General features: G+C 38.9%; 1 protein-coding gene across 1 annotated transcript in view; it reads right to left on the bottom strand.

Moving 5' to 3' along the window:
• Window positions 1-2975: 2975 nt before the first annotated feature.
• ARMCX4 (armadillo repeat containing X-linked 4) overlaps window positions 2976-9397 on the bottom strand; it is a 28248-nt gene continuing 21826 nt past the window's right edge. Inside the window, exon 8 of the transcript XR_007132834.1 lies at window positions 2976-3543. The gene's annotated coding sequence lies outside the window, so the exon portion shown is untranslated. The remainder of the gene's footprint in view (window positions 3544-9397) is intronic.

The raw sequence follows: 9397 nt of genomic DNA, 5'->3' as shown, positions 1-9397 counted from the left end.
ACAGGTGCGGCCCTAAAAAGAAAAAAAAAGTGGAATTCCTGTCATGGCTCAGCAGTAAACGAACTGGGCTAGTATTCAGGAGGACTCAGGTTCTATCCCTGGCCTCGCACAGTGGGTTAAGGATCCGGCATTGCCGTGAGCTATGGTGTAGGTCGCAGGCGCAGCTCGAATCTGGCATTGCTATGGCTGTGGTGTAGGCCAGCAGCTATAGCTCTGATTTGACCACTAGCCTGGGAACTTCCATATGATGCAGGTGTGGCCCTAAAAAGACAAAAAAAAAAAAAAAAAGGAGGGAAAAAGCCAAACTCATAAAAACAAAGAGTATAATGGTGATTGCCAAGGGCTGGGGGGCAGGGGAAATGGGGAAATGTTGGTCAAAGGGTACAAACTTCCAGTTGTAAGAGTAATAAGTTCTGGGAATCTAATGAAGAGTATGGTGACCCTAGTTAACAGTATTGTATTGTTTACTTGAAAGTTGCTAAGAGACTAGGTCTTAAATGTTCTCACCACAACAGCTACCAAAAAATGGCAATTATGGTGGATGTGCGAATTAACCTTATTGCGATAATCATTTTGCTATATATGTGTATTAAATCATCACATTTTACACTTAAACTTACACAATATCGCATGTCCATTATATCACAATAAAGCTGGGCATGGGAGAGAATATTTTTCTATCCAAGGACCCAGTTTTTCTCACTATTTGCCTTCACTTATTTTTCCAGCAGAATTTCTCAGTTAAAAAATACAGCTCCTAGAACATTGCTTGGCACACTGTAGTTTGCCAGTAAATACTAGTATACTTGTTGAATGCATGAAAATATCTTTCATACTTTAAAAGCTTATTCTTTTTTTTTTTTTTTGTCTTTTTGCCTTTTCTAGGGCCATTCCTGCGGCATATGGAGGTTCCCAGGCTAGGGGTTGAATTGGAGCTGTAGCCGCCGGCCTACGCCATAGCCACAGCAACACAGGATCCAAGCCGCGTCTGCGACCTACACCACAGCTCACAGCAACGCCGGATCCTTAACCCACTGAGCAAGGCCAGGGATCCAACCCGCAACCTCATGGTTCCCAGTCGGATTCGTTAACCACTGCGCCACAACAGGAACTCTTAAAAGCTTATTCTTAAGTGGCTTACCCTTTTCCGTGATTACTAGAAATTGAATCTTTATCTTACATTTTCTATTATTTTTATATATAAAAGTGATTGGTTTTGCATATAGATTTTATAACCATCCTCTTTACAGATTTCCTAAAGTTTGGAATAGTTTTTAGTTGATTCTCTCATATTTGTTTCACTTGGAGTAATAATACTCTTGCCTCCTTACAAATATTACTATCACTTTTGTTTTTCTTGGATGACTTATTAACTAGTATTTCCAGAACAATGTTAAATAATTGTATAAAAACTAGCATCTTTGCCTCCTTCCTGATTTTTATAGAAATGCTTCTAGTGTTTCATGCTTGTACTTCCTCAAGCATGAAGGACTTCTTGTTAGAAATTTATATATTTTATCATATTAAAGAAGTATATACCTCTTCTTACTCCAATAAATTGTATCCAGAAGATATCTGGCTTCAAGTACAATTTGATTAAGAGTCTCTCTGCTATGCCCTTCCTTATGTATAAGCTTCCTCTTTGAGCTGGCCACTCTGATGGAACAAAAATAGCTGCACTAGATCTAGACCTTACATCAGCAAATCTTTATCATCACAGAGTCCCAGCAGGAAAAAGTATCCAACTCAGCTGGTTCAAAAGACTTGAATGTAGGGAATATTCAAAAAGGTATATTCAAGGTTAAGAGACCAAATAGGGGGCTTCAAGGTACCCAGAGACTACCAATAGCAGGAATCTGTTACCCTAGGCTTAAAAAGTCAAGAGCTTTTTTTTTTTTTTTTTTTTTTTAAATAGAATCTAGTGAGAGCAAGAGCTATGGAGATGATACCATTTTGCAGGAGATAGTCTTGGCCCATCACTACCAATAAAATTACTGCAGTCACTGTTAATAAAACACAGCCCTCAGAGTTCCCATCGTGGCACAGCAGCAACGAATCCAACTAAGGACCATGAGGTCGCAGGTTCGATCCCTGGCCTTGCTCAGTGGGTTAAAGATCCAGCGTTGCCGTGAGCTGTGGTGTAGGTTGCAGACGTGGCTCGGATCCTGTGTTGCTGTGGCTCTGGCATAGGCCGGCGGCTATAGCTCCTATTTGACCCCTAGCCTGGGAACCTCCACATGGGCGAGGCCCAGGAAAGACAAAAAAATTAAAAATAAAAGTAAAACACAGCCCAAATCAGGGAGAGAGAAAGAAACAAAACCTTGTCTTCACTCTCTGCCTTCCAAAGTTCTGTCAGTACACTTCATTGAATAATCAGTCCCAAAGAGACTCCAACCAGAAATGGAGCTTGAGGGATATAGCCCTTATGGATAAGCCTCCTAGGACTGAGGAGGGCAGGAAATGGATCAGGAGGTGGGGCAAAATATTTTTGTTTTCTCAGGGTCAAAATTCTGAAAGAAGTATTTTATCAAGCCAGCTACTCTAACTTTATATGCAAAAAGGAGCCATTTTGGAATTTCAAGAGTTTCATCTTAACCAATTTTCTCTGGAGTCTAAAGAATATTGTGAATATGCAATATTTTTTAAAAAATCATTTTTTCCTTAGTCATAGATTTATAGTTATAATCAAACCATTTTTTCAAAATCTATTAGGAATAGATGAAAGGTTCCTCAGCCTTTAAAAACAGAAAGACAGAATGAAAATGGTGCCTCCCCCAAAGCAAATGCTAGCATTCAAAGAAACAAGACTGGTTCACAAATTGGGGTACCACTCTCCTCTCCAAGAGGGTACCCCACACAAATACAAAACAAATGGGCTTATTTGGGGGAGGAAGAGCCCAGGATGGCGACGAAAGGAGTTTTCAGTTGTGCACACCAAAGCGACTCGCTCTACTGTATTGAGCCCCAAACATCTGTCAGTTAGAAGAGAAAGATTTATTTATCAAAAGGGGATATTACTGGAAACAAACAGACAGAGCCTTATTTCCTTCACCACAGAATTGATAGTGCCACAGGCCAGCGACACCTGGTCAGTGGCAAGTCCTTGGGGCTGACCCTGAGAAAAAGGTGCTCTTCAGCTGCTAGACAGGATCCTAGAGCTACCACCAGCAAGGAGCCAATATTCCATGGGCAAGGCACTTACTTGGAACTGCCATCCCATATAGATGGACAAATTGTTACTGAACCAAATTTCGGTCCATGAAGTAAAGCCAATCTACCGACACTGTGTTGTGGTGAAGGAAAATGCAGCATTTATTGCAGGGCACCAAGCAAGAAGTCCAGGCAGCTCATGCTCAAAAGACCTGAACTCCCCAGTGGCTTTTAGGGAAAGGTTTTTAAAGACAAGGTGAGGGAGGAGGTTTCGTGGACCTTCTTCTGATTGGCTGGTAGTGATGTAATCAGGAGTCAATATCATCAACTTTCTGGTTCCAAACTGTCTTGGGTCTGAGTGATTGTGGTCAGCAGGCAAGTAACTTCTTCCACCTAGTGGGGGTTTCAGAATTTGCAAAACGGATCAGAGAATATGGATCAGGATATTATCTATAGCTCTTGAGAAGGAACTAAATATCCCTGACTTTGTTTAATGACTAAACTATTATTATTTTGTCTTGTTTGACTGTTTTCCTTTGTTTCTGCATTTTCTCACTTTTCTGATTAAATTTATTCTTTGGAACTTGGGGAAAGCCTAGGAAGCTAAAGTTTTTCTGGAAACAAGATGCAGAAAGAAGACACGGGGGAGGGGGGTCTGTCCCAGGAATGCCCTATGGAGCTTTGCTCAGCTATACTCTTACCATTCAGCCTCCGTTCTTGTCCTTTATTCCAATGTAGAAACTCTTATCTCCAACAGGGAGGCAGAGACAAAAAGTCCTATCAGCCTCTGTACTGTCATGGAATAATGCTACTTCTTGCTCTCTACTTGAAACCTAATTTATTATAATCATCTCCAGCATGTTTCATATGTTAGAGAAATGATGAGAAAAGATATTAACCAATATACATATAGCTGTGAAGAAGGGCGCAGTCTTTAAAGCATTAGCTTGTTGTGGCCCCCTTTGCCTGGCAAAGCAATAAACCTATCTTTTAATCCTTCAAAAAAAAAAGATATATATAGCTGCTACAATTCCTTTCTGTAGGTGGTCATGAAGCCAAAATCAATAATCATAACATTAAAAGAGGAGTTCCTTTGTGGTGCAGTGGGTTAAGGAGCTGGCATTGTCACTGCAGTGGCTCAGGTCGCTGTTGTGGCATGGGTTCAATCCCTGGCCCAGGAACTTCCACATGCCACAGGTGCAGCAAAAACAAAACAAAACAAAACAAAATCATAACTTCATTCATCCACCACCCCATTTCGTATTCCCTTGGACTGGTCAAAGCTCTTTCCCTGATGTAGTGACCTTAACCTTCAATACTATTTTTATTAGATTTCTGTGCTTTCCTTTTGACAAGGGCTATTGGGAAAGTGAACATTAAGAAGTGCCCCAGTGACCATCCCTGGGCTCCAAACATACCTTTCTTTGTTCTCATTGTATAGCAGCAACATTGTTTCCCCTTGATAATAGGATTCCATCACTCAAGCCAGTACAGTAACCCCTGTCTCTGCCTGTCAGTTCAATAGCATGAGGGGACCAAAATGGCCAAGGTGCAGTTTCAGTTCTCAATTGAATGAAACCATGGTTTATTCCTTGGTGGAAGCATTCGTTCCTTAGAAAAATAGAAACTCTAAGCCTGCTGAGCCCAAAGTTGTGCAGATAAAAATAAAATAAGCCTCTACCTAATTAATAGGTGTAATACTGAGAGGGACCACTCCCTCCTCCACCTCCTCAATCCCAGACCTGTGTATTCTCACTATGAGGGGAAATGGCACCATGTATTGGTCACTGGTTTTAAGGCAGCTGTTGTATTCTTGTAGTACAGCACTGTCAACCTGGAAAGGTGATCCCATAACTAAGCCTTTAGTAGTCACTTACTTTTCTATCAGGCAAGCTGCTTCTGCATGATGGAATAAGTGATAGAAGCTAGAGCATCTTTTGATATGACTCCATTATTGTATCTCATCTATCATTAAATAAGTTCCTTGGTCAGAGACAATGTTGTATAGGATACCCTGATGATAATTAAGATATTCTAGAAGTCCATGGATGGTGGCACTGACAGAATCATTGTGAATAAAGAAAGAAAGTATGTGTCTGGAACTTATTTCCATGAAGAAAAATCTGTTCTCATCATTATAAATGGTATCCCATATTATAATCCTGTCACCATGGGTCTGACTGGAACCCCAGGAAACAATGCCTTATTGTATTGAATGGTTCATCCTCATCTTATTTTGTTGTCAGTTTAGACACTTAGCAGTGTTAGTACATGATCAGCCTTGATGAGTGGAAATCCATGTTGCTGAGCCTACACATAGCTTCCATAATATTGATGCTAATCTAACAAAGATATTACAGGAGAAAAAGAGGGACCATTTTCACTATTCTATTCTTTTATTATAGTGCTAGGTTGAATTTACTATCTTATTTTTGATTTTTGCATCTATATTTGTGTTATATTGACTTCTGGTTTACTTTTTTAGTTCTCTCCTTCTGTTTTAAGTCTTAAGAAGCCTTATGGAATTAATTGGATAGATTTTCACCTCTTCTTGTGCTCTGGAATATCTTAAATTATATAAAAATTTCTGGCTCCTGGATGATGGCTGTGGTAGGAAGAATAATGTCCCCTCAAAGATATCACATATTGGAACCTGTGACTATGTTAACCTTATATGGCAAAAAGGATTTGGGAAGTGTGATTAAGTTAAGGATGTTGAGATGGGGCATTGTTGGCTGGGTGGGCTCTATGTAATTAAAAAGTCCTTCCTTATAAGAGAAAGAGAGAGGCAGAAGAGTCAAAGATGTGATGATAGAATCAGAGATCAGAGTGATGTGAGGTGATGGGCTAAGGCAGCCTCCAGAAAAGGTATGGAAACAATCTCCACTAGAGCATCCAGAGGGAACACAACCCATTTTAAAATTCTGAACTTCAAAATTGTAAGATATTGGAGTTCCCTTCTTGGCTCAGCGGAAATGAATCTGACTAGCATCCATGAGGACACAGGTTTGATCCCTGGTCTTGCTCAATGGGTTAAGGATCCCACGTTGCCATGAGCCCTGGTGTAGGTCAAAGATGCGGCTCGGATCCTGAGTTGCTATGGTGTAGGCCAGCGGCTACAGTTCCAATTCGACCCCTAGCCTGGGAACCTCCATATGCCGAGGGTGTGGCCCTAAAAAAATTAAAATAAAATCAAGGCTGTCCTTTTAAAAAAGATTGTAAGATATTAAATTTGTCCTATTTTAAGTCATTGAGTTTGTCATAATTTGTTACAGCAACAAGAGGAAACTAATACAATGTTGTTGTTTCTGTTGTTTTTCAAAGAACAGAAGGGATAGTCTTCTATATTTAACCAGATATTTACCATTTCTATTGCATCTCCTTTATTCCTGAATTCCCTATTTACCTCTGATGTCATTTCCCATTAGCCTGAAGAGCTTCCTTTAGCATTTCTTGTAAAGCATGTCTGCTGACAAAAAACAAAACAAAACAAAACAAAACTATTGATTTTCCTCCATCTGATAATATCTTTATTTCACCTCCATTTCTAAACGATATTTTTTCTTGATATGGAATTGTGGGTTAGCAATTCTTTTCTTTCAACACGCTAAAGATATGGTTCCACTGTCTTTTGGCTTTCATTGTTCATGATAAGAAAATCATGATCTATCAAATTGTTGTTCCCCTACAGATAATGTGTTATTTTCCCCTAGCTACTTTCAAGATTTTTTTCCTCCCTTCTGGTCTTCAGAAGTTTGATAAGCTGTAATCCTAGAAAGCCAAGATTAAAAATAAAATCTTAGTCACCCTTGGCAGACTGGAAGAATGAGTGAATGCCCAAGGCTCCTTTCAGGAGCAATCAGAGAAGGAGCCTCCAAGCTAATAGACCCTGGTTAAATGAAATATAAATGGATTAAACACTTCAATTTAAAGGTAAAAATTGGCTGAGTTTGTGATCCACAAACCCTCAAACACTGTTGGTGGGAATGTAAGTTGGTGTAGTCACTATGGAAAATAGCGTGGAGGTTTCTCAAAAAACTAAAAATAGAAATACTATATGACCCAACAATACCATTTCTGGGCATATATCTGAAAAAAACCAAAAACACTAATTCAGAACGATAATGCATCTTTCATAGCAGCTTTATTTACAGTTGCCAAGATATGGAAGTAACCAAAGTATCCATCCCATCAATAGAGGAATGGATAAAAATGTGGTGTGTATATACAATGGAATACTGCTCAGCCATAAAAAAGAACAAAATGTTGCCATTTGCAGCAGCATGGATGGACTTCGAGGTCATTGTGCTAAATAAAATAAGTCATACAGAGAAAGACAAATACTGTATGCTATATAACTTATCTGTGGGATCTAAAAAGATAGGAGATCCCCTGTTGTGCAGTGGGTTAAGGATCCAGTGTTGTCACTGCTATAGCTTAGGTCACTGCTGTACTGTGGGTTCAATTCCTGGCCCAGAAATTTCCACATGCCTGCCAAGGGTGCAGAAAAAAAAAACAATAAATAAGTGAATATAACAAAAAAGAAGCAGATTCACAGACATAGATAACAAGCTAGTGGTTACCAGTGTGGAGAGGGGATATTAGGTATAAAATAATGTAGTTATTAGGTATAAAATAAGCTACAAGGATATATTATACAACACAGAGAATGTAGCCAATATTTTATAAAAACTATAAATGGAGTATAACCTTTAAAATTTGTGAACAACTATACTATATACCTGTAAAATATATAATATTGTATAGCAACCACACTACAATAAATAATTTTTTAAATATGATTCACAAAAATATCCTGTCTACAAGATATTCAGAATTAAATACACAAATAGGTTGCAAATAAAAAGATATACCATGCAAATAGTAAACAGAAGGGACCTGGAATGATTATACTAGTACCAGAAAAATTAGGCCTTAAGCCAAGCATTGTAATTAGAAACAAAGGGCCGTTTATAATGATGAAAGAGTAAATTCATCATGAATATATAATAGTTGTATACATATATGCACCTACTGAGGTGATACCAGAAGAAATAGTAAAAGATTTTAAAGTGATTGTCTCTAAAGAGCAGAAATCTTGGGTGGGGAAGGATAAAGCAAAGTTCTGATGGATTTTTGTTGTTCCTGTTATAAGCCTTATGGTACTCTATAAAAATTACATTTTTAAAAACCAGTTTCTGAAATTGAATGTAGAATAGGACTCTGATTCTATACAGAAAACCTGAGGACTACTGTGGACTAAATATATGTGTCCCCCCAAAATTCATGGCTGTATTTGGAGATAGATCTTCTAAAGAAATAATTAACTTTAAATGAGTCCATAAGGGTGGATCCTTGAATCTACAATGTCGTTATAAGAGCAGATAGCAGAAAGTTCAGCCCCTGACTCTCCACATACACACACCAAGAAAAGGCCATGTGAGGTCATAGTGAGAAGGTGGTTGTCCAAAAGCCAGGAGGAAAGCTCTCATGAAAACTAAATTTACCATACCTAATATTGGACTTTCCAGGCTCTAGAACTGTGAGAAAATACATTTCTGTTTTTTAAGCCACCTAGCCAGTGGTATTTTGTTATAGCAGCCCAAACAGTCTAATACAGGGACATTGTGCTAAGTGAAGGAAACCAGTCATAAAAGAATGAATACTATATGATTCCACTTAAGTGAGGTGCCTCAAGTAGTCAAATTCATAGAGACAGAAAGAATGGTTGTTGCCAGGAGGGAGAAGATAATAGGGAGTTATTGTTTAATGGGTACAGAATTTCAGTTTGGGAAGAGTTCTAGAGATGATGGTGGTGATGGTTACACAATACTAAGAATATACTTAATGTCACTGAACTGTACACTTAAAAATGGTGAAGATTGAAGTTCCCATCGTGGCTCAGCGGAATCGAATCTGACTAGCATCCATGAGGACGCAGGTTCGATCCCTGGCCTTGCTCAGTGGGTTAAGGATCTAGCGTTGCTGTGGCTGTGGTGTAGGCCAGCAGCTACAGGACCAGTTTGACACCTAGCCTGGGAACCTCCATATGCCATGGGTGCAGCCCTAAAAAATGACCAAAAAACTGGTGAAGATGGTAAATGTTTTGTGTACTTGACCACAATATTTTTAAAAGGGAAAAACAGAATTATAGAAATATGTTTGTAATATAGATGGGAGGCTGTACTCTTGATTTCAGCTCTGAATTCCTGCTCTCCAGATCTCACACGTATTAAACTTCCTCAAC

This window comes from Phacochoerus africanus, chromosome X (assembly GCF_016906955.1).
Source record: "Phacochoerus africanus isolate WHEZ1 chromosome X, ROS_Pafr_v1, whole genome shotgun sequence".
Taxonomy (NCBI): Eukaryota; Metazoa; Chordata; class Mammalia; order Artiodactyla; family Suidae; genus Phacochoerus; species Phacochoerus africanus.
The sequence above is the reverse complement of the archived record's forward strand: the minus strand, read 5'-3'. Positions and strand labels throughout refer to the sequence as shown.